Raw genomic sequence first — 25,901 nt, 5'->3', positions numbered from 1 at the left:
CACTTGTGCGGGTTCATTTTAAAGCTCTTGGTGTAAGAAAACTTTTCATTGGCTTAGTTTTCCGAAATTCGAAAATTTTATTTTTCTCCATAAAGTTAACACAGGGATGGCGGCCATTTTGAATTTTAAATATCGTAAATCTTGGGTTAAGCTTATTTGTTTCTGTAGTACCAAAATTTGCATGATAACTCCCGATTTTTATTCTTGATTTTGAAAGAGAAAGATTGAAAGATTCCTTTAAGGAAAGTTTGAGCAAAAGTTTAAATCTTTCACTTTCGAGGTACATACAACCTTAATGCAAAAACTTGATGAACATGTTGCTAAATTTATATCATTTCAATTTCAAAGATTGTGTGAAGTACACAAATTTTATATCTAATTGAATAGCGTTTTTTATCTGCAAAACGGACTCAATAAAAACAGTTACACATCAAATATGTACACCGAAAACTAGTAATTGAAAACAGCCCTGCCCCGCCCCTTACATTGCATTCACACATAACTGTTCGTTTACATTGAATTGCAGAGAGAGACTCTGTGATGGACGAATCATAGTTCAATCATAGACAGAGGGGGAGAGGGGGGTGGTGCTGTCAATGCAATGGACTGGACTCAGTGTGATCGAACCAGTCGAGGTCATAGCGCCCTCATTGGCAGAGTGAAAGCATGAAGTGAAGACATGGAATTCATGCGTAAATAAATAATGTCATCAGTAAATACATACAAAAAGATATTTATTTCTACTTCTTTCCAATGCTGACGTTGATGCCGTCCCCTTACACTCTGGACATAGGTATTAGACAACGTTACAACTCACCATCGAATGGGTAGTGTTCTTACTAAATAGTGTTAGGCCTACATCTTATAGGAAACCAATCGAATAAATTATGCAACTAATTCGATTTTGAGGAATATAAAAGAGAACACGCTCGTTTGCCGTCAATATGTTATAGTTTAAAGAAGAAATGAAAGATGGGGTATATGTCTTCAACTACACATCTCGAATTCATAAGTATTCCAAGACTTAGTGTAACTTTGAAAGGAACGCTTTCGAAACGGCCTTTAATTCGAACACAATATGGATGAACAGGCTGATGAAATTTTGATTTTAAACGAATGATCTCGTTATTCTCTTTACCTTTTCTGTCTCCATGTTTTCAGTCACTTCATACGATGTATATTAACTCCTTTCGATCCATCGTACATTGAGTCATAAAACTAGGTATAGGCCTAGTTATGCATGTAACCGAAAATTTGGACCTGAAAGAAAACATACACTAATTTCTGTAAGTTTGAAAGTCCTTAATTTATATGTGCATGTTAAAGCCTTGTTAACTTAGATGTATTTTCATCATGTTTGGTCTGTTTGTAAAATACATTTATTCGTTCTTCTTAAAAATCTGATTAAAATCAAAGCAGACTGAGATGGCGACATTTCCACTTTTAAATTGAACATATAAAGGCCTCGAAACGGTTAACAAGAACAACAAAGAACACGCAAAGGAGGAAACGTCTGATTTTAAACAGATGATTCTACTCAAAAACTCAGAGTAAACTAGCTATAGGTCGACTCGCAAACACAGCTTGTACTTGCGACGATAACTGAATTTTCGTTCGGAAATACGGAAATGGAAAAACAAATTTATATGGGCAATAACGTCACAGATTTGCAAGTATAAGTATTAGAAAAAACCTAGGAAGACAAATAAAATCATAAACTTGTAAGATTGAATAAAAAATATGAATATAATTTCGAAAGTAACAGTTGTTTGCGTCTTTTTTGGTCTGCTTGCTAAAATCCTTTTAATGTTAATAGGAAGGAGTATTTTAGAGGTAGATTAGGATGAATTACAATCGACCAATTGCGTGCCCCTACTGGGTCATGGACGTCTATGCTCATGCGCAGGTTTTCATTCATATTCTAAGTTACATGCCTCAAGATCTGTTTGTAGCATAATGCACTTCTGATTACTATGCATGGGTTTGTCCGGGTGGAACATTAAATTATAGACCTTTAGTAGAGGTTTACGATGCACGTTGACTTTGCCATGGCAGGCTGGTTACACAGGAATTCATTGACGGTTAATATGAACGAAAATGTTGACTTGCCCGGATACGTCAGTTTTGAACAGGAGAGGTGAATGTGAATGTATTGAGAACTCTATAATCATGTTTGCTATTTCTTGAATCACGTACAACGACAATGGAAAGGGTAAGTTAAACAGTCTCACTTTGTACCGCAATATAAGAGTGATACAAGTGTCATATATATTTCTTCACACGTCAATTGACGCATCAATATACACTCTTTTTCGTTTCCTTAAATATGAAGACATGATCATGGACAAATCATGCTTTCTGGGCATGTGGAGGTAAGTTAAACCATATCTTCAAGAAGTTTACCAATCTAATTTCAAATCCGAGTTCGTTTGTTCAGTAATTTTTGTTCAGCAAAAGCAACTTTACAACAACTGTGTTGTGGCTTACTGGTTAATCTCAAGCACTTCGATCTGCAACATTAATCTCTGAAAATGTTAAGATGTTAGCGGGATTACTCTGCGTGGTGTTCAAAACATGATGTAGTTTCTAAATCCGTTTATGAACAAGTTTGTAACTGACACTAACAAAAATATCAAGGTTTTATAGGATAGTTCAGTGACTGTTAACACATTATCCATGTACTAACTAGCCAGTTCGTAGGAGTTTGGTAGGCAAGACAAGAGTACGTTGTCTTGACTTATGGGGTCCACTGTGGCTTAAAGTTACCGCTACAGTTTCATAATCATCGTTTTATTTATGCTATTTGCTATTTTGGAAATGATATGGCAGACACACCAATCAAAAATTAGAAACGTTTACGCGCATTTCAAACTTTATGAAGAAAGTTAACCATAAAATGTGGGTTCTTCTGACCGCAAAAGTTTTACAGAAATGCGTTGACGTGTACTTCTTATTCGGTTGCAAAGCAACAATGACAATTTAAACTTGTCGTAGGTATCATCAAAACTGTGTTTGTTTATGAAATCGTCTTGACCAATTGAAATATAGGGGCAAAAGGATTTAGAAAGTAATTGTAATGCATACGATCACTGGTTCTGTTGTATATCTATTGCGAAGCTCTTACTGAAGAAGTACCTGTTGAGCAGTTAATAGGTTGGTGATGGCCGCCATCTTGAATTTTTATTTGCATTTTCGGGTTCTTGTACACTGATGTGAACTTTGCTTTAATTCTTTTAGTAACAATTTTCTCGATTTTTGCTTTTGAATGAAATGTGTGGAAATGAATTGTGAGTATCAGTCGAGGTGAGTCGATGTTTACAGTGAATCAGATCTATTGGAACCAATGCCAACAGTATAAGTTGGAGTGATTTCCCGCCTTCGTTGTTGACAGTTTTGTAGTTCCGATGTCATCAACAACTTTCTAACAAACATATGCATTTTACAATTTAGACGTAAAAAAACGCGTAAAAAACAGCATAGCATACAACATTTTATATGTGGTCTCTAATAATAGAATCACACAGTCGCACGATAAACAATAGGCTTAATTGAAGTGTCAGACAGTTTCAGTTCCACAAGAATTTGTGTATACAACAAGAACAACGACAACAACAAGACATACTAACTATATTAGAATATCGGATAGCGAAGATTAGGACCAATGTGACTGATTCGAATTACTAGAAAACTAACTTGTAATTAAATAACTGGCGATGTGTTTCTTGCAAACACAGATTAAACAGTGAACATGGAACTATCGGGACATTTATATATTTGTTGCAATCCTCAAGCTTCGGTCACTTTAACGTTTGATATGGTCATTACAGGAGGACTTGTCGAATACCACGCAACTACTCAAATTTGCATATGGAGGCTTCTACTTTAAAATTGACCAGATTTTGCAGGTTGTGATCAAGCTAACCAAGTGCAATTTACCGAAGATATATAATTAATGTGTCATTGGATATAGTCAGCGAATCTTCGATGTCACTTTACTATTGTTACCGTCATAACGTGATACTTCAAAAGTTTCATATCCTGTGTGTAAAAATACTTAGTCACTGATACTGGGAAATTGCTCGGGTAGGTTTCTAACATTTAGCCTATAATTGGGCTATTCATCCTATCGATACTGACATTTCGAGTATTCCGACAATAGCTAGATCTTCGAACCATGATGAAGTGAGCTTCTGGTAAGCATATGAAAATTAAGTTGTGGTTGAGTGTTGTATTTTCGTTTTAGTCCCTGCAGATCACTTTTGGCATTCGTGTCCATAGATTTAGGATCTGACAATTGAAAGTGTCGTTGCGCAGCACTTGAAAGCAGCGTGCAATTGAAAGTACGGTTCACTTTACAAGTATGTACAAGTTTCAATGGTCTGACACCTCTGAAAAGCATTCTATACGACAACACAATTAACTCGCCAACGATTCCCATGCTGACCAATAGCATTGCTCGCTGCTACATGAAAGACCAATGCCGTTGTATGAGTTTAATTCAATTTGTTGCAAGCAGGCACTTGATAGGCCCTTTTGTTCATTACGCGCTCTGCTCTGTGACATGCCTTTCGGACCACGGAACCGTTTCTAAATATCTGAACAAGCGTTTCTCAAAGATTGTATTTTCATTCTGGGTTCCCACAGAAACTGATTCTGAATGTGGTTGATCGGTCATCTTGATCAACAATTTGATGATTGGGCTTGAATCTAAGGAAAGGTCAACTTCTTATGGTCAACTTCAGGCGCTTTAGGTCACTAAAAATGTTACTTTCGGGTTTGATTACAATTTCTTATACTAATAAATCATATAGGCTGCTACGAGATGCAACTAACAATAATTTTGCAGAGTTTTCTCAAAAATGAAAGGACAATGACAGGATGACGGAAATCGAATCGATGTACTTGTAAAATTATGTGGTAGTTTGGTCAATGGCCATTAAGGTGTCCGCACGTCGACAAGAAAATATCCCCTCAAGATGTCTTTGAACTTTACAACGAATTTGTAATGATTCTGTGTCATCATACAATTGAATCAACTGAAAGTAATTTACACGTCTTTTCGTGCGATGTTTTTACGATGAACGTGTCTCACACCTAGCTTCATTAGCATGAATACCAGACAATAGATAGCTTGACACTTTTCACAGTTAACAATACTCAGGTTGCACTGTCTGACACTCATGTAGTGGAGGTTTCATTTAAACTCAGATTCTTAACTGTCCTGTACGAATTCTAAGAGTTATTCGAGTTTACATTCTGCTCGGAGTCGAAGTCAAGTGAATATTCTCAAAATCAAACTTTAAATTCGATTAAGATTGGCCGAGAATTCGTTGAAAACAGACCAAGTCAGTTACGACGCTCGACCTCCATGATTGCCACAGTGACTCTAAAGCTCTTGTTACTATGGACGAAAATCTGTCAACAGAATACATGCAAAAAGGGTCATGTACTGACATTCGTTCATGGAAATCCGGTTGTTTTTTTCATTGTCACAAGTTTAACTGCCTTTTACATCATGTGAAATCGTCCTTCTTGGTGTTCGAAGTATTTTGAAATTGCCTCCAAGATACTGTACCGACCTAGCAGAGGCTGGAGTGTTGAGATGAAAGTCTTGTTGAAACTACAATAAGTCTAATATATACAGAATATTTTTGTACTCATTAAAAATGTCCCTCTATTGAGTTTTAGGAATCCCAGCCAGCAGAAAAATAAGACAGATGAAAGAGAAACGAATTCACCATATTATCGCCCACACCCTGTGATTGATCAATAGTTTTTCCTTTGTGACGGTTGCAACTTTCCAGTTGATTAAGCTGTTGCCTATGCTTAATCCTTGCCTATAGAACTTTTTAAATAAGCAATTTGGTTTTATCATTTGAAAGAGGCCGACACGTTTTTGTAAAACAAAATATCGATATTCAAAATTGCTGTGTGAAATTTGACACATTCCTGGGAGAGAGCCTTTGGGAACGGTTCAGAGAACTAGCGCAATCCTGGTGCGTTAAGAAGAACCTTAATATTTTTGTGTGCATTTAATCTCTGCATACATGTAGACAGCAAAGCTAACAAGGATTATAAACCCTAAAGCGGAAAGTGATACAGGAATACGACACTCCGGGCCACGTATTATCTCTCCTAATCAACACATAAATCATTGTTGTTTGCATAACCGCGCTTACTACTACTTTGTTTATATTTGGAGTCACACACACAGACACAGACAGACAGACAGACAGACAGACAGACAGACAGACAGACAGACACAGACAGACAGACAGACACACACACACTTTAAAGATCCACTTTCCCATCGTTACGTTCAGCTAAGACCCCTTCATCATATGTTAAAGCTGCGTGAAATTATTGCATTAAGACATCGATTTATATATATGCTGTCTTGAACATGTAATTTATTTTGCCACTATATATGAAAATCCTTTCGTTTACCAACCTTTTTTCTCTAAAAACGTAACTTCACAGCAAAATACTGTTGCGTGGAAATAGTCAGTTTGTCAGAGGATGGGGATACTGAATCCATTGTCGAAAAATTCATTGTAGACCAAGTTACATCAATTGCGAGCACTAAACACTGCTAACGTTATATACTTTTGTAAGCTGTAATGAATGAAATGGGAGTGTTCTTCACAGACGTTTGTACAATTACAAATGTTATCATTCATTTTAATAGATTTTAAATAGACATCCTTTTCACTAGCTGTGCTATAACTCATCCATTCATCACAGTATCATTAGGTGTCCTCAAAAGATGCCAAACTGCAAGCCTTTGATTGACATTCGTTGATTTGAATCGATTTTCAGAAGAAAAAAAAACACTCACTAGTACCACAAAGAACCTCCCCTTGGGCGAGTCAATTGTTTCTCTTGTTAACCGTCAGGGTTTGAACTTCGCGCCAATTTAATTGTTGGTCACCTTAAAAGGAGACATCGCCAAGTTTTAGTCGATTTACAACTTCATTTAAATTTCACAAATTTAATTATTACCAGGTCAGCAAATTCATTGACATCATTTAATCGGAATTGTAAACGAAAAGTGAGGAGAAATGAAGCTCAGTTTGGATGTCATTAATCAACCTTTTCAGATGATATCGTGAACTACTAATCATTTAATCAACATTCCTGAGTACGCCAACTAGGTATCTACGTTGTCATATATCTACACCCCATTCGTTTACGGTGATATTTCACGGTTTGAAATTCTCATTGTAATTGTTGAAACTTGCACGGCATCGCTGGAGTGGTTGTTATTTCGTTCCTGTTGAAGCAGCCCCATGCCAAGCGAAGGAGAAATGTAAGTTCCTAGATTAACTTTCAAAATCGACAATTCAGCGTATTACGTGTTTGAAGAAATTCGATGACCACTGTAGGTTATATTTGCATTCGGTAAAGTAAGAAAATGTTTTTTCCCTATTTTCTGAATTGGTATATCGTTTTCAATTAAAAAACCGTTGCTTCCAAAATCTGCCATGGATCGGAAATATTACGAATTAAGCATCGCTGCCAGGAAGAGGTGTCGCTTTAACTGGATCATTACATTCAATTGTTTAATATTTATGAGCAAACTATGGTTTACCACGCTTCATGGATTTGTTTGCATGCAGCGTAACGTGGCAAGTTGCATTGTACATGGTTTCACTAAAACCCTATGATTTTTCAAAGCAATTTCTGACTGGTTAAATTGTGCCCATAACGATCGAGCCACTGAGCATCAATGTCTACTGTACACAGTGATATACTGACAATATAATGTTGTCAATTCGTACCTCGTTTTGTGAACCCTTCTCCTGCTGATAATATGCCAAACAAAGTTTCTGTCAGTAAAAGGTAGTCTTGTCAACCCAGGGAAGTTTCTGTTTCACCATTGGATATTTTTGTCGTTAATTCAAACACTTCGTTTACAAAAATCTAGGATACATTGATCATGATCAGTTTTATGTGTGAATTTAAAGTTTCTCGATCAAATTAATCGCCTTGATATAAGGAACAGCTAATGCGCAAGTTTATTATTCCTGTAAATTAAATCCATATCTGTTTTGAGAAAACAGTGCCCAGAAAAGGCAGTTGATTTAACTGCTTGAAGATAATTTTGTGGTTTCTATCTACACGTCTTCTTACACAAGCAATCATTCCAAATCCAGAACAAATGCTAACAACTTATCGTTGGACGATAATATTGAACGTCAACTTATTGAAGGATTAAAAATCTTAAACCAAGTATATTTTTTAAAATTATGCATACATTCTGACCTAGCATATGAAAGACAGAGTAATATCTATCGATGGATATTTATTTCGTCAATGACTCTAACGAGATAAAATGGCTGGTGCCGATACAGAAAGAAGAGCTTGATTTATCTGTCTGTCTTCAGTATTTGTGGGGTGGGGGCAACAGAAATACAAACGTAAAGAGCAATTTCAATATGCAGGGTGTTGTAAATTTTAATCTCTGCTCTAATTCAGTTAGCAAGCTGAAAGTGACAACATACCCTAAACAGAGAAAGAGAGGCAGACTATAGGACAGATATACATAGATCGCAAATACCTTCCGTCACTTATGTTTGCTACAAGCTGAAATTTTCATAATGATATTCTTTACGCTGAGATACTGATACATGTAAGTCGATCGCGAAGCCTCCTTTCGATGCTAATTGAGAACAAGTCCATACACGCTTGGTAGCTGCTGGCCCTCAAGATGGAAATAACCTCATATGCAGGTCAATGGACTTTCGATACGGTTTCCCCCTCCCCCCAAGTTAATTGGTTTGTTACTTTGAGTGGCTGATGTAAAAATACGCGAAAACATTTGCATTTAGTTGCTACGTAGTCATGAGAAATAATCATCGATTTCGCAAAATGTTTTCGATTCATGCACTCTCTGATTTTTCTTTTTGGGTAACTATACATAATATTCGCTTATACTGTGTACACCGAAACTTTGCCCACAAGGCATCTGAATAACAGTACTGAAAACCTAGAGTTATTGTAGGTGTTGACTCAAAGTTCATGTGGTGTTTGATTGCCTATCACCGTATATGATACTATTTTCATTCATATAACAGGATTCTTAAAAATATACGAAGATGTCAGTTGAACTGAGTTGAACTGCTCTCAAATAAGAAGTAATGCCAGTGGTTGAAATAGCGTTCCATTTCTACTGTTTTAACAGAGAAATAATATATATATATATATATATATATATATATTATATATATATATATATATATATATATATATATATATATATATATATATATATATATATATATATAATATGTGGCATCATTTCGTTCTACTCTTAAACACACCTTTTTAAATCTTCACACTGATGGGAGTTCTTTTGTAGCCATGCGCCTAGAGCTCTGCGAGATTAGGCGCACAATAAATATCCTTTATTATTATATATATATATATATATATATATATATATATATATATATATATATATATATATATATATATATATATATTAAGCATCCCTAAACACACAAAAGCAGCCTTACAAGGCAGGTATAATGACCCGGCACTTTCCCGTACTATACTGTCCAAGCACTCAAGCCGTTCCTTCTTTTTGTATTTTACTTTTTCTGACAGCTGAGAGGAATATTATATTATACCGATCAAGATCAATCGAAATGACCCTGCTGTTGCTGTGACACCTAGATTTATCTTATTTCTTTCTTGTCTATTCAAACCAACCGCCGTGAAAAAACATGTCTTAAAGTGGTTTGGGTTATTTTATCTGCTTTATGTCCTGTGCGTCAGGTGACTTGGTCCAGGTGTACCCTGCTTGGTGTTGTTCACTGTAACACATTTTCCGTTCACAATCATAACCTGAATCTTGTCAAAGCAAACAAAACAAGCTAACGAAAACTGGTGGTATATTTGCGCGACCTATTTTTTCTGTTTTCTCTAAACCAAACAACTTGCATCTTCTGCGGGAACTTACTGCGTAACGCCACATTCACTTCACTGCTTACTACTTTTACTCACTGTAGTAAAAAAAACATCACCTGCAGCGCATGCGTATTGGCATGTTTCAACTTCAAATAGCGCCATCTTTGAAATCTGGTCGAGGGCAGGGCAGGGTTCAGGCAGCTGTGTTGTCGTTCGTCAATGAAAAAAGGTAACGGCATACACAGGTGCATAGCTGCGGTAAGTTGTCACAATTCCTGTCACCTTTAACATTATAATTTAGTTATTTAATCAGAATATTCAATTACCAGTAGTCGAGTGGTATTTGCCTTCCATCTTGACCAGTTTAACGTTCTGAAATTTTCCTTGTAATCTGTGTCAGCAGACGATATCAATATTGAAAGAGGTACATCGTAATTTGTGCTTAGTGTAGACATCAACGACAGAAAGGACGCCCAACCATCTTTCTTTTATGTTCTTTTAATCACATTTAGTATCAGTCAAGTAATGCTTTAAAGTTTTAACGTAGACTTTTCTATGGAACAGTTACATTGGACCCGGGGCCGCAGACGGTAGACACACGCCTGTACTAATAAAACTGTCATAACTTGTGCCAACAAGTGTCAATACCATTATCAGGTCTACTAGAGATCCGATGAGATCTGTTAACAGAGCTTAGAATAGCTGATCGACAAAGATAACAACACTGTTGTATAAAACCGAGTTACTGTTGATCACGCCAAAATCAGTATCGTAACTGTGTAGACACATAACTGGAAAACGATCGAGAGATGCGTACAATAACAGTGAGGGTCAGGTTAAACAATAACTTTGGGTTTTAGATAATGACTTTGTTCAATCTTGCTATCGTTCTAGCTAAGTCTTGTTGTTGCATGTGCAGTGTGGGGGATTAACACTAACACAACGCTATAGCACAATATTTTGAACCATTCCAAATATTTAATTTCCTTGTTAAGAATTTATAGCATGAAGCTCAACTGTATTCTTAGTCCTTGCATATCATAAGAAAATGAAAGAAATCAAGATTTTGACCAGATCTCATTTCTTAACACTCTTTGTAAGAATTATAATGAGCTGTGTGAATACCAAATGTGTTACGTAACCATGAACTCTTGTACAAAGAAGCCACTATTGCACAGTGACTGGTATATTGTTGTGCACTCATGTATATTACAAACAAAGACAATAACCGTGTCATGCACAAAACAAACAAATAAACTCAAGGGTTGTTATCGATCTGAAATCATTATCGCAAGGCTGGTATAGTGATACCCTACAAACTGTCATATGCAAGTAAAATTAAACTGCCAATGGTATGCTCTGTAGCCATCAACTAGCTATTGTAGGTCATCCCCTTTTCAAGTGTTACAACATGCACAAAGTTCTTGTATTGCTGCTGCTATCGTCAAGGAGATATAGTTAATGGGAAGGAAAATTTTGTTTGTGATGCAGTCAGCCTTACTATGACAGTATGTAATAAACCTTTCATCTCTATATTACAGATTCACTAAAAAAGTAAGTTCATAGAGATACAGGATGTAACTAAAGACACATAAGTAACTGTGATCTTCCAACTCATTCAGCTTCCCTTACATGTACTAATACTGTATGAACAAATTTTAGTTCAGTTAATGTGCGGTAGAGTTAAACCAATCTGGTTTCCATGGTCTGGTGCTCTAATTTTTTATCAAGACTTGACATATGCGGTCTGCTCGACCAGTAATCTGGTAAGCTAGTTCATCCACTGATGTGTTTGTATGAAGAAAATATCCAGGATCAAATTACATTGTGGAACTATAGGAGATTTACCTTGATAATGATCCTTTAGTCTACCAAATAAATAATGGATTTCCTTACAAATGTATAATTCATACCCAGATTTACAGATTTCCTTACATGTGAATTTTAATGTCAGCATGGAGAAAAAAGTTCATCAACATTTCAACATGTTCTTTTTCTGGAATAGGTCAACCATGGAGGTACATTGTACAGAACACTTGCAATAAGCATGTCTTTAAATGATATCAAACTCTGGTACCTCCATGGGTCAACCAAGTGATATGAAATTTAAATACCTCACAGGTTTGCAAGATTCAAGCAGCAATTTCATGGTTTTACATTTTAACCAGACAGGTATTCAGGATAGCAGGCTGCAATATTTGTTGTACTAAAGTCTCTCCTTTCTTTCTCAGATTATCAGGAAAGCAGAGGGACTTTGAATGTGTTCCAATGTAATTTGCACCTGTTTCAATTAACCTGTTGACTGTGGTATACGCAAACTTGTATGTTTTGTTAAGGGGCAGGTACTGGTAGTTTATGAGCTTTATATCTAAACAAATTTATTATCATAATCCAATTTTCAAAGGAAGCCATTTAGCAATAACACTATATCAATAGCCATTGCCAACGAGCGCTATGTACAGGAATTGAAAACTCTCAGTTTTAAATCCTTACTACACACACGTAACATCGGACAATGCTGCCTAAAATTTGGATAATTTTGTTGTTGCATAAAGGGCAGTTGTTGCAGCTTGTAGTCTGAGCTGTAAATTCATATGAATTAGAGTGACTTTTAGTAAGTAGCCATTGTAACACTAGCAGCTTTTATTTTTGTCATTTATGCAGAAAATGCGGACAAATATTTATGCATATTGATGAGAGCAAAAATGACGTCATTTGAGATCAGTGCTATACTACTGAAACTCAGTCAAAATATTGGCGGATACAATGACATAAGAAAAACCAGCAGATGTTTTACAGGCCACTTTGTTCAATTTAATTGTTGTCTGCAACTCTTTATTGCTGTTGTGAAGCAAAGAATGTTCTCCTTTAGCACTAGGGTCAAAACAATCTAAAACTTTTTAAAACATGGTCGCAGACCGTAGAAAAGTTGTTATAAATACAAAATATCAGAAATGAAGGCATCCATGTGAAGCTCCTGTCTGTTGTTTGATTAATTGGTACTTGTTACTGAATAAGTAAAAAAAAGTGAAAAATTTTTTTGCACCAGTAAGGTAGAACGTGCTTAGGGGACAGAAATTTGGCCTTTCCAATTTTATCAATTCTCTTCTGACCTACCACTTGTAGGGGCTCATTTTGCTGTAATGCTCTTGGTGAAAGAAAGTTTTCACCGTCTTAGTTTCTCGAAAATCAAAAATTTCATTTTTCCCCACACAGTTAATATAGGGATGGCGGCCACTTTTAATTTCAAATATTGGGAAATCATAGGTAATTTGTCTCTCTAGAACCAAAGGTTGCAAGGTGACCCCTGAATTTTATTCTTGCTTTGTTAAGATAATGATCAGAAGTTTCATTTAGGAAAGTTTGAGCAAAAGTGTGTTTCACTTTTAAGGCGCATATTACCTCAATGATGTCTTTTGATACAAAATGTTAAGAGATATTCAAATCCACCCAATCATAAAATGAAATGTTTTCATAACTTATTGTATGTCAGCGCATCACCATATGATCACAGAATATATAAAGGCAGGTATGTTCAATTTGTGACTCATCTAAGTTTCTCCTTTGAAGCATTAGTTTTGAAAAACTTATCACATTTTGCAGTGGGCTTGAGGAGGAAAGAGTGATTGTGTTAGTGATTACTTAATAAATGCCTTATGGACTTGATTTATGGATTCTGATGATGATATCTGGTCAGCCTGTGATTGAAATGCCCTGTCTATATTCCACATTAGGTTGAACAGAGAGCAAATTTATATAATAGGTTAAACTTCAATACCCCATAAAGAACTTGCTGAATTTGAGTGTATTACTACAGTGTCATGGGTTATCATCTTTTAACAACTTATCTCTTTTCAAATTTACTATATCATGCAATCATGTACTTGGCTTCATTTATCAGTGAAAACTGTACATCTAGGGCTGTGATCATAAATAATAGATTTAGGAAGATCAGGTGATTGGGTTAAGATCCCAAAAATTTTTCCAGTGTCAGTCACCTTGGAAAGTGCCTCTTTTTTTTTGAAAGTGTCTCTTTCAAAATACTGGGAGGAGAAGGGCGCCCCCAAGCGAGAGATCTTCCAGTCTACCATCTGACAGACATGGTAACAATTTTACAGTCTCATCACCCCTTTCCTGTTCCATTTAACATAAGTAGTCTTTGCTTGCCATTTCAAAGTTCATGTTCACAAATCATAATAAAAAAGTCATGATTACTGGCATATTATGTAATCACATGTTTGTCTAGGATACAGAATTTTTCACCAAACTCAATTGATTTGTAATTTTTAGAATATAACAATTATTCTATTACATAATGAAAACAACTTAATTCTCAATTGAATTTCAGCAGACTAACCAACTTTACAGGTTCCAAGAGCACAATGCCATATACCGGGTACCATTGTACATATAAAGACTAGTTGACAGAAATTAGGGCCGATGAAAATTTTTTTCAAGTCAAAATGAAAAAAATACAATGATATGTGAGTGCAGCTGAGTTGCATATAATGAATAACAGAGATTGTACTTCTAGAGTTGCTGTGCCAATTCAACGAGGCATCAACAGAATTAATTGTACAACCCTTTCCGAGTACCTTTATTTTCAGATCTGTGTTCTCAAAAATATAGTATAGTTGATAAAAATATAGTATAAAGTTGATGTACGTCCCTCCTGATGAGAAGTCATCTTCCTAAGTAAGAAGATATCATTATTGCGGAATGGCTAGGGTTCTGACATCATGATTTTAGGATGGTTCATTGGTTGTGAGTTTAGACCTGAGCAAGATTCACGCTCCTGTACTCTAATGCCACTGGAGCAGAATGCATTTACTGCTTTGTGAGTGCGCCCTCAGTGGTAAACATCGCTTTTGCTAGATATGCTATGTGCCAGTTATGTGTAAACCAGACTGTCCAAGGTCCAATTTGTCAAAATGAAATGGGTTATTCCAGGTGGAGGCTTACTTATGTCAACCCAATTGTTTTCTGCCACACATGCATAATTTATACTATTTGCATTTATTCAGCACCACTCCATAAAGTTCAGTGACTTAAAACAAACAATGAGAGACTAAAAAATTGCTGACGACGTTGAATTGACTATTCTTGCAATCTCATGAATAGGCATGATACAACTTCATAGTGCATGACAAATGTATAGATTGAGTGAATGTTGCTAATTTTTGTGTGTGCAATCACTGTCCATTTTCTGGTTATAGTACATCAGAAAGAAATTTTTAGAATTGATATATGCTCTGTGGCAATGAATTTTTTTCATCATGGGTGACCAAGAAAGCCAAAGCTGTTTCACTCAAAACAGTCTATCATTGAAAAAATATAATTTCTGTATTTTAACTATGAAGCAAACGGTTACCCTGTCTGATTGAATGTTGCATATCCGATGTAATCAACAAGACATTTTGACTAGAGCTTGTGTGGTTATTTACATGGTGTTATGAGTGTTAAAACTTTTTGTTGTTGCCAACATTATTTACCAGATCTTCCCCATTCTTCTCACAGCTTAAGGTAGTATTTTCCTTGAAAGTGAAAGACTTAGCTTTTCCTCAAAATTTCTTCAATGAAACTTTTAACCATACTCTTACCAAATCAAGAATAAAGATCAGGGGTCACCATGCAAATTTTAGTACTAGAGAAACAAATTACTGTACCTTACATTTACTGATATTTAAAAGTCTAAATGGTTGCCACCCCTGTATTAACACTATAACAGGACTTTAAAAAGACTAGGACAATGATTCTGACAATGAAAATTTTTCTTACTCCAAGAGCATGGAAATGAGCCCCATAAGTGGTAGATCAGACAAGAAGTGTAAAAATTTGAGAGTCTGAAAATCTGTCCTTGAGTCAGCTACTCAATGTTATCTTTCAGTGGCAGCTTTGAACCTGAAAGACTTAACAATTCTTTGATGCAAAACAATCATGCATGGTGTTACCAATATTTCACAAATCCTCAACTTCGATATACTGGTGCACTTTGTTGCCAGAATCTCAACATTTTCTTATTTGTGTCAGTGTTACTATACAGAATATAAATGCCACAGAAAAAGGACATTGAATTTGCTGAATAGCTTTTAATATATGTTCAATTCTTATCATTTTGAAGTATTGCCAAGAATAATTTGGTCAAGGCTACTCATTTCAATGAGATGGTTTTGATACTGTATGGTGACAGGGAAATTATAATCAGAAGGTCGTATATACGCATAGCTGATCGCTTGTCTATTATATCATATTTTTGGGCATCAGAATGACTAAAGGATACTTAAAACTTGTACTTGGTAGTTCAGTTTACCAATCAAATGTCTGTAGCATTGGTTATCATTGAACCTTATTGCTGTGATCTACATCGTAACACAACCATGGGGCTACTGATTACAATGTGCCTCCTTTAAGCTACTGTACCACAGAACATGAAATTGTTTATGCTGCAAAATCAAGTTTGTACAGTCTTATATTGGAAAACTTTTAACATTCTTAGCTTACAACCATAGAGCATTTCGAGCACTACCAAGGATATGTAGCTGTTATTATAATGCTTTGCCACTGCTTGTCTTACCATCAGCTCCCATACATATGATAACTTTTCACATATAACGAGAATATAAGAAGGATAATATATTATAATATATAAGAAGAGTACTTGTACATGTAATGCTTATTGGCATAGCATGTCTTTATTCGTGAGTGGTTAGTAAGATAAACCATTGGCACAGATTTGGAGCAATTTAAGAAACAGTAATTCTCATTCGCTATTGAACTTTTATATTGATTTATAATAGATACAGTCAAACCTGTCATAGTGGTCACCCTTACAGAGCGGGTCACTCTCTATAGTGGTCACTTTGTGGCAGTCCAGTGGCATTTTACATGTTAAAGGCCCTCTATAGAACAGCCACCTCTCTTATGTGGTCAGGGTCACATGGAATTGCTCCATTTTGGTACAAAACCTGTATATAATGGTCAATATATCTGACTCTCAAGGACCTCTATCAAAAAATGCTCAGACTGGCAAGCACGAAATAAGTCTACTTTTACTGATTTTACATTCTGCATTACAAGCTTTCAGAAACTAAATAGCTGTTCTATGTTTTTAACAGATTTATGTTATGGAATTTTATAATTGCTTTTATCTTTCCCTAAATTCACCACTTAGCGCACCACCTGCACAGAAAGTAATGCCACACCCACCCTCTATAGAAAGGCCACCTCCATATAGTGGTCACTTTTTCTCGGTCCATTGAGTGACCACTATACACAGGTTTGACTGTATAAACCCTGACAGCAATTCAATGACAGTTTAATAATGATTCATCGTGCACTGCCAATGTTGTGTTTGACAATTTAATATCCTCCACACTTTAACAGTTACTGACTGGTAGTTCAATATATCTTGGAGGTCTTTTCTGGCTCCATGAATTACATTATCATTCCTTTTCTGTCATTATTGTACATGTAATAGCAAATCCTGACCATTGACATGAAAGCAGGCTGGGTCAAAATGGTACAAGTATTTTGCTGTTCTCTTTTTTAGCTCCGCTGTCAGCGACGCGGAGCTTATCAAATAGGTTGATTTTCCGTCGTTGTCCGTCGTCGTCCGTCGTCGTCTGTCGAAGTCCGTCGTCGTCGTCGTCCGTCATCGTCGTCCGTCAAGAATTGCCTTCTCCTCTGAAACCGCAAGTCCAATTGCTTTGAAATTTTATATGCAGTTCACTTTGGGTAACCTTACTTAAGTTTGTTCAAATCGTGGTGAAATTTGCATATTTGTATTTTTGGGTCATTTTTTGCTGTTTTTGGTAAAAAAATCTACTTCTCTGAAACCGCCTGTCCGATTTCTTTGCAATTTGATATGCAGTTTACTTAGGGTGACCTCATTTAGATTTGTTCAAATCTTGGTGAAATTTGCATATTTGTATTTTTAAGGCAATTTTTGTCATTTTTGGTAAAAAAATCTTTAAAAATCTTCTTCTTCAAAACTACCAGTCAGATAGCTTTGATATTTGGTACATATGTCCTTAGGGATGATCTATTTCAGATTTGTTCAAATTGTGCAGAAATATGCAAATTTGCATTTTTAAGGCAATTTTTGCCATTTTTGGTCAAAAAATGTATTTCTCAAAAGGTGCTGGTCTGATAGTTTTGAAATTTGGTATACAGGTTTCTACAGATGAGCTAAGTAATATATATTGAAATTATGGTGAAATCTGTAATTTTGTATTTTTGGGGCAATTTTTGCCATTTTTGGTTAAAAAATGTGTATTTCCAAAACTACTCATTTGATAGCTTTGAAATTTGGTATACAAGTTTCTACAGATCACTTTAATGATATTTATTGAAATTATGATGAAATCTGCAATTTTGTAATTTTGGGGCAATTTTTGCCATTTTTGGTCAAAAAATGTGTATTTCCAAAACTACTCATCTGATAGCTTTGAAATTTGGTATACAGGTTTCTATAGATTAACTAAATGATATTTCTTGAAATGATGATGAAATCTGCAATTTTTATTTTTGGGGGCAATTGTTGCCATTTTTGGTCAGAAAATTTTATTCTCAAAAAACTACTCATCAGATAGCTTTCGTTGACATGTTCTTAGGGATGATCCAATGTGATATATTCAAAGTATGATGAAATCTTCAATTGTGTATTTTTGCAGTTCTCTGGCCACTGCATTGAGCTATCAAAGATTTCCACCTTCTTCATCAACATGTGTCAAAAATAGTTATTCTCTACATAAACACAGCGGAGCTATATCGGCCGCTAGGTCGCTTGTTATATATTATGTATAGAATTACATTAAGAGTAGAAAATTTCAACACAATTGTAAAACAAATTTCTTTATTTCATGGCATAACAAGTAACATTTCAGTTTCATTTGGGATTTGTAAGGTTCACACATGCTAGAAAAGCACGCCAGTAACTGAAACCTGCAAGAATACTGTGTTTACCATAACTGTAAAAATGTAGACATAACATTGTACAGGTTGTATAGCATTGGAAGAAAGTATTCAAGTTAAATCCATTTTGTTGGTCATTAGGTACATACTGAGTGGTACGTACAATAAACCACACCAAACGACAGTTTACCACAAGATTTTGACCACTTCATGACTTATATGCATGAGTGATAGTGAGTGCATATACCAGGTACATGTATGAAGTGAACTGGTCAAAACTGAGTGGTATTCCTGTTGCTGAGGTGGTTTGCTATTATATCATAACAGAATAAGCTACACCATGGTTTACTACTTTTAAAATGTTGGCGTGAGCTTGTACAGAAAATGACACAGACTTCAATAAAATACCATGGGATAATCAGGAGATTTATAATAATTGCTAAAGTAAAAAATCCTTGTTCTACTGAAACCCTTCAAAGTTTATTGTCAGCATCATTGCATCGTAGTTGGAGGCAATTCTTTGCAAGACGCAAGCTTTGTTCAGAAACACCTCAAAATTACTGATGTCTGACAAGGGTATCTGGATGTTCACTGTAAAATATGACAGCTTACATACTGGTATTATTGTAAATGTCACTAGGACATATGAATATTGGCATGAGTATACAATAAAACCCACACCCTTGAACTGTTATTGCTGTATCATTCAGTTTGTGAAAACTATTTACAGTGTTTTGATGTCAAATACACTATACAGTTTGCACATTTTACTTTACTATCCAATTTCCTGAGTGTTCTCCGTAAGTTTTTGTAAGTCTCATGGCTTGATATCAAAATGAAAAGTGAATTTTATTCAAACAGCAAAAACAGAAACTTATTGAGCAGTTTCAGTTAGTGAATTACTTCATAGTTTCTTGCACTTCTGTCTTTGTTCTGAACTGACAGTGTGAAAGGAGTCTAGCTTCATTTTCTTGTATGCTTGAACAGTCCACATGCTATTCATACCATGGATATAAGGTGAATACAAGAAAGAGCAGTAACATGGCCTTGGACACGATGTGAATTCATTGATGACCTCCTTGTGTAAAACTTGATTAGATCCATTGAAATCCCATTGAAATCGGGTGAGAGTGGAGACCAAAAATTGTACCCAAGTAAATTGGATTTGTAGGGCTGAGAGTGTTAGCCTAGCCTGGGCATACCTGCCATTCAAACCCAGCTTTTATATGGAACAATAACACAGACACCATGGTATTGTGGGTCAATAACTGAACTGCCTCCATACACAAAGTTAATGAGATAACGAGTTGTCGTATCAAAATGGCCATTTCTAAGCACATTGTTAGAAATGCGGTACAACTTGTGAAGCATTGATGCACTGCAAAATCTCTTTCAATATTTACCTTTTGGAGTTTCAAAATTCATTACACATAACAGGTTATTGCACAGTGTAAAACAATTGTAGAAAGTTGAAGAATTGAAGAAAGTATGGTATATCTTGCCATACAGAAAGTTTTAGTTTATTAATTAAAGTTGTAAACCATGATAACATGATATAATAGAAGTTGAAAGCAGCTTTGTGAATTGTTTTCATGATGTTGAAAAGTTTCTTTTTCACCACAGAGAACCAATGAGACTGCAGCATATCGGGCGGCCAATTTAACGTCACCAAGATTCTAAACTGAAGCCCAGACCAAGACTGGCTGCAGGTTCTGTACAAGTATGGGCTCTGAGCTGAGCTGAGGTGAACTACACAGTCTCGACTCAACTGTAACATTATCGATCTTCTAAACTGCACAGTAAGTTGCAAACATCTGTACAGTAATTATCAGCTTAGAATGGACAGACAATTTCTATCTTGCAGTGTGATTCTTTACAAACAGGGGATTAGAAGGCACTTGTTAACGGATTACTTACAAAAAGGGATGATTTACTAAGTAGTTGCCTTCCTACAAAGTTTGTTAAAGTTGATCCGATAGCGTGGACTAATTTATAACATATGCAATTTTAATATAATGGTATCAGACTTGTAACCTTGATAAAATACTCACAAGTCCTGTTATAATCATGTTATCTTTGCTCAATGAAAAGTTGAATACTTTGAAGAGCTTTTTAGATGTATTTACTTTTGTTCTATCTAATGAATCTCTTGTCCTTCTGATTGATTTTTTTGACTTATTGATTTCAGGAGTTGTCAGTTCAGCAAACGGAGTGGCTGGTCAGACATACTTGCAAGTTTGGTCAATCAGTGTCATGTTTGATAGCTGGAAGAGTAAACACTACTGACAGGTAACACACTTAATTTTCATTCCATAAACCATCGACAGTGGTCCCTCATCTGTCTGTGCATTAACTTTGTGTATTTCTTTAACACAGAGGAACACTTGTGATTTTAAAATTGCTAGAGTACCTGGTAAAGCATAGTTTGGAACAAGTTCTGGTCTCACAGTGCTGATCATTCAATTGGAACCAGTTACTGTAAAATAGGAGGAACTTAAAATGCCTGAATTTCTGGTCAGTTTTGGTTTAATTAACCTTTTGATGCAGAAAAATTGTAGTAAAGGGGTTTTATTAAGGATGGGTCCGAGTTCGACTAAGTAAAGATTTGAAGTCTTTTTTATATTTTAATGCCAGTAATTTTGATGTGGAGGTGTATGCATTGTGCCTCCAAGTTGGGGATCAAAAGTCTTTTCAAATCAGTTCAAAATGAAAAAAGAAAGACATGATTTGCCTACATGTCGGTTAGTCATATTATACAAGATATTTTTTACTCATTTTTTCATATTATTAGGTTATACTAGATTTTATGTTATTGGAAGTCCAACGTTGGCTGTAAAGTAGTTACCAATGTGAAACTTACAATGCTCCAAAGTTTATAAAGGTTGAATATTTCCTTTCAAGTAACTGTTATTTGCAGTGGTAGCAGTATTATTAGTAGTTAGTAGTGGTAGTAGTATTGTTGTTGAATAGTTACATGAGTATGAAATTCAGAATGCTTTCCTGATGAGAAACAAAACTCAGGGACATTTGGTGGAAGACATTCAGACACTAGATGTTGGTGAATAATTGTAACAGTTGCCACTTAAAATGTAATTTGCATATCAAGTCTGAACAGAACAGTGCGTCAGTTGAGTTTCAGATTTTTTCCTCTGTACTATATGTTAGTATGCATACAATGAAATTATTCAAGCACAGCTCAAAAACATTCTTGTCAGCAATATCATTATGAGGATTAAAAACCTTTTAGAGTGCCACAAGTATGTCTATGTTTGATTTGAACTATATGTATTTAACTGCCGAGGTACTGAAAAATCTATAGTCATGGAAGACGCAAAACTGATTGTTTTCTAAAAATGCGAATTGAAATTATTATACAGTTACATTGCCATCTTAAATTATATTGTTTCCAAGTCTAAAGTTTGTTCTGTTTTTAAATTAGGCAAAGTTGCCACTTTGTGTTTTTGTAAATGATTTGCAAAACCACATTACTATTTTTCCCAACATTCAAGTGCTTAATCCTTGTCAAACAATGCTTCTTGAACAGTTAGTGGTGAGTGGTCAGTTTTTTTGTCCTCCACTTTTGAGTCAGTTCTTGTCTATCAATGTCTCTTTACAGACCTATGCCGTCCGTTTCCTATCACATTGAACTTTGCGTTATCTCTGCCGAACAAGGTGTAGCATATTTATTCTTAAAATTATTACAGTGTGACAGCGTTTTACTGATTGCCGCGGTGTTGTCTCCAAACTGTGTGGCTGTTTGTTGTTAGAGGGATTAACTTGTCTAAAATAGTACCAACAAATACTTGTGTTGTTGTTTACCGATGGATTAGCTGTACTGTTCGCTGGGTTGACGGTCATTCACAAGTGTACACACACCCCACCAAACATGAACAGTAGTGCATTTGAAAAATCAAACAGGCTTATTAGACAGTTTGAAACCCAAGCAGAGTGGTCGTCTGATAGGAAGCTCTGCATTTACGAAAGGTTCCAGGACTTCACACAATCCAGGGTAAGAATGCAAACTGAACACTTTGTCTAAAATATGGTGGCATGATAATGGCACGGTCCTGTTTAAAATGCAGTATATCTTTATGGATTTTACTAAGTGTATTCTGCAGACTGCAATTTTTTATTCAATTTTGTAAGAATTTGTGACCGTATTATCTCAAGAACTCATTTTTATCAGTAAGAGCTTTTTACCAGGTATCGCTATCTATTGGGCTGACTGATTTCTGCAACAGGTGCATGCCAGATGTGAACATATTCTTCATTATACCGCTAGGTGCAATCTTGAATTTAATCTTCATAATCCTTTAGAATCATTTTGAGGCCAGTCTATTTCATCACTTCTTCTACTGTAATTGAAATACTTGATTCTTATTGGATGTTTCACAGCGACAAGTCATTTTTTTGCGTTGCATGGAAGGAAACTTATCGTAAACAAATATGCAAATCGAATTAGATGTGTTTGTATTGTACATCGGATTTCTCTGATGCTTTCTATTTAACAACTGATACAGTAACCAAATTTTGGAAGGAAAACTGGCATTTTTGCTCTTTTTGGTGTGGTAAATTCATTTTTTTTGCATTCGTCTCATCGCAGTATCCGATAATGTTTGGACTTTGACCCACGTACACCTCGTGAAGCCGAAATTCACGGGTTCGCGTGCGCGTATCGCTCTTAGGATAAGCGATAACAAGAAATCCAAGTAGATAACTGTTCACAAGTGTGTGCAGAGGATTACGAAGATATTCACGTGGCTACAGCCTGAGCTCGTTGCCAATATCATAGGATTGTGTGTACATTTCACGGAAACATGCGCATTGTTTAATGGCTTTACGTAGTTTTGTATTATTGATATTTTCAAGATTGAAAGTTTGAATAGTACGGTTTTGTATGAAATTGATGCATAACGGTCCACACAAAGTTGAGCGTTTGGATTTTTGAATTCTGAGATACTTTTCCTCGTATTTACGTTAAACGTGGTGTTGGTGACATTTCCAATCAGAACTGAATTCCGAAGTTGCCCGGAGCGTACCAGCAGCGGTCTGCACCATGATATGATATCAGATATGAGAGATCATCTATGAAAACGGGCATTGTTACCGTGACAATCGGCGAAATACAAAATCAGAAATTCTACATCCTTAATGCTAACAAATTATTTGAATATGAAGATTATTTGCTTAATGTGTTGATATATGTGAAACTGAACATGCCTGAAGCAGATACGCGCTTGTATCAAATTCCACATATTGATAGAACCGTTAAATTTTAAATTCCTCTGTAAAATTAAAATTATGATGGCTTGCTCAGAATTGTAAATTTGATCTTATTGTGATACATCCTTAATTATTTCCAATATCCACTTCATATTTGTTATGTTGTTTTGTTACTAATCATTTATGGAAAAAGTCTTACTTTAACGCTTTCTGTGTTGACGAAAGGTTTTCACAAATCAAACACTTAGTATTTGGTGCGAATGGAATCACTGCTGTCCCTTCATGCATTGCAACCAAAATTTGTATAACAAAGTATATTAGATACAAATTTTCACATTCCTGGTACAGTAAAAATTATTTTTAATAAGAGTTAGTTTTTACACATTGCAGTATTTTTGCAGTAATATGAAGTCATTTTTGTGTTTACTATGTACGAGGAAAATTTTAGTGTGAGGTGAGCTTTAAGAGAGTGTTGATCTGAATACAAGTACAACATGTTGAGTCTTGTCAACCATTGAATACTTCACATTTATGGTTCGACCAAGGAGATTGTTTAAATTGATAAAAAATTAACATTTATCAGAATAGCTACCGGTATATGGATCAGATGTTTGGCTATGACTTGCACGTTGTGTGCCTGAGCCTGATCATGAAGCATGGAGAAGTTACAATGCAATCATGTTTGCATAGACATTATTATGAACTCAATGTGCAGTGTATAAATCTGGTTTATATGTGTACCAGTGTACCGGTAGTATTTATTGCAATATTGATTGAACTGATGTTCTTCATTTGAATATAGTGACTCCAATTGCAATTTAATGATAGTTTAAGTCAGTTGTTCTCGTAATATGAGCCAATTTTCTACAAATTTTAAAATCTTGCTGGCTCTTATGTTATATTCAGTGTGCCTGCTAGCTAAATTAACTCACTACCAATTCAAGAATGTTCTCCCTGGTACCAGACAATTATATACATTTCATGTATTGGTAAGGGCTGATGCACATCATGTCTAGAAATTCCTAAAATTAACTTAAAAAGATTTTGAGTTAGGGGAAATGTCAGTTGTGTCATATTCTACAAGGATGACGTTTCTGACCTGTCGTTTTCCAAATGAAACAGTTGATATTAATTATTCACATCATTTTTGTCTCAGTGTTCACATTAAGTACCGGTACACCTGTACTATGTGCATTTGAAGTTATTTCAAATTACATTTTAAATATAAATTTGTTTGCATGTGCATCTTTCAGTGAATGATCAAACATACAGATTGTATATATTAATTTTGTGTCAAAAAGTTGATTAGTACCTAAATTACCAGTACCATGACAACATATAATCTGATTGTGTAATTAAAACTATAATAACACTTATAAGGAATATTTTGATGGTAAATAATTTCATGGGGACAGGAACAAGCTTGTCTTTATGTGAATTTGTACTTCGTTAAGAGATATAGGTATTTGAAATACCTTCATGATGGTGATCATTTTAACCCTCCACCACCATGGTTTGGCCCAATCCCATTGTTTCCTACAGCAAGGATAGACCTCCACACAGGGAAACAGGGATGACAGGATTAGGTCACTGCCAATGGCATGTACGTGTTGTTTGTCTGTTTATAATCAATTTGTTCAGAGATAAAGCAAATAAAAACCTGCCCCTTTAAGTTCTATGACATTTAGCTGCATTCTGATGAATTTGAAATGTTTTTTACTGTATTCAAGTTTGTTTCCATCTGTACCTTGCCTTTAAGTATTTCCAGTTGTCAGTTATAGAGTGTTGCTGAGTGCAGTAACCAGGCTAAGGAATGACTACCATGGAAAATAGAATAAATGTAGAGTAGTATT

The 25,901-nt window shown here is 35.4% G+C and overlaps 1 long non-coding RNA gene across 1 annotated transcript; it reads left to right on the top strand.

Moving 5' to 3' along the window:
* Positions 1–1,960: 1,960 nt before the first annotated feature.
* On the top strand, positions 1,961–21,724 carry LOC139121970 (uncharacterized). The gene is made up of 4 exons (XR_011549374.1): positions 1,961–2,212; positions 20,449–20,624; positions 21,014–21,114; positions 21,617–21,724. It is a non-coding gene; the product is annotated as an uncharacterized lncRNA (long non-coding RNA).
* Positions 21,725–25,901: the final 4,177 nt, after the last annotated feature.

Source organism: Ptychodera flava, chromosome 21, assembly GCF_041260155.1.
Source record: "Ptychodera flava strain L36383 chromosome 21, AS_Pfla_20210202, whole genome shotgun sequence".
Classification (NCBI taxonomy): Eukaryota; Metazoa; Hemichordata; class Enteropneusta; family Ptychoderidae; genus Ptychodera; species Ptychodera flava.
The sequence above is the reverse complement of the archived record's forward strand: the minus strand, read 5'-3'. Positions and strand labels throughout refer to the sequence as shown.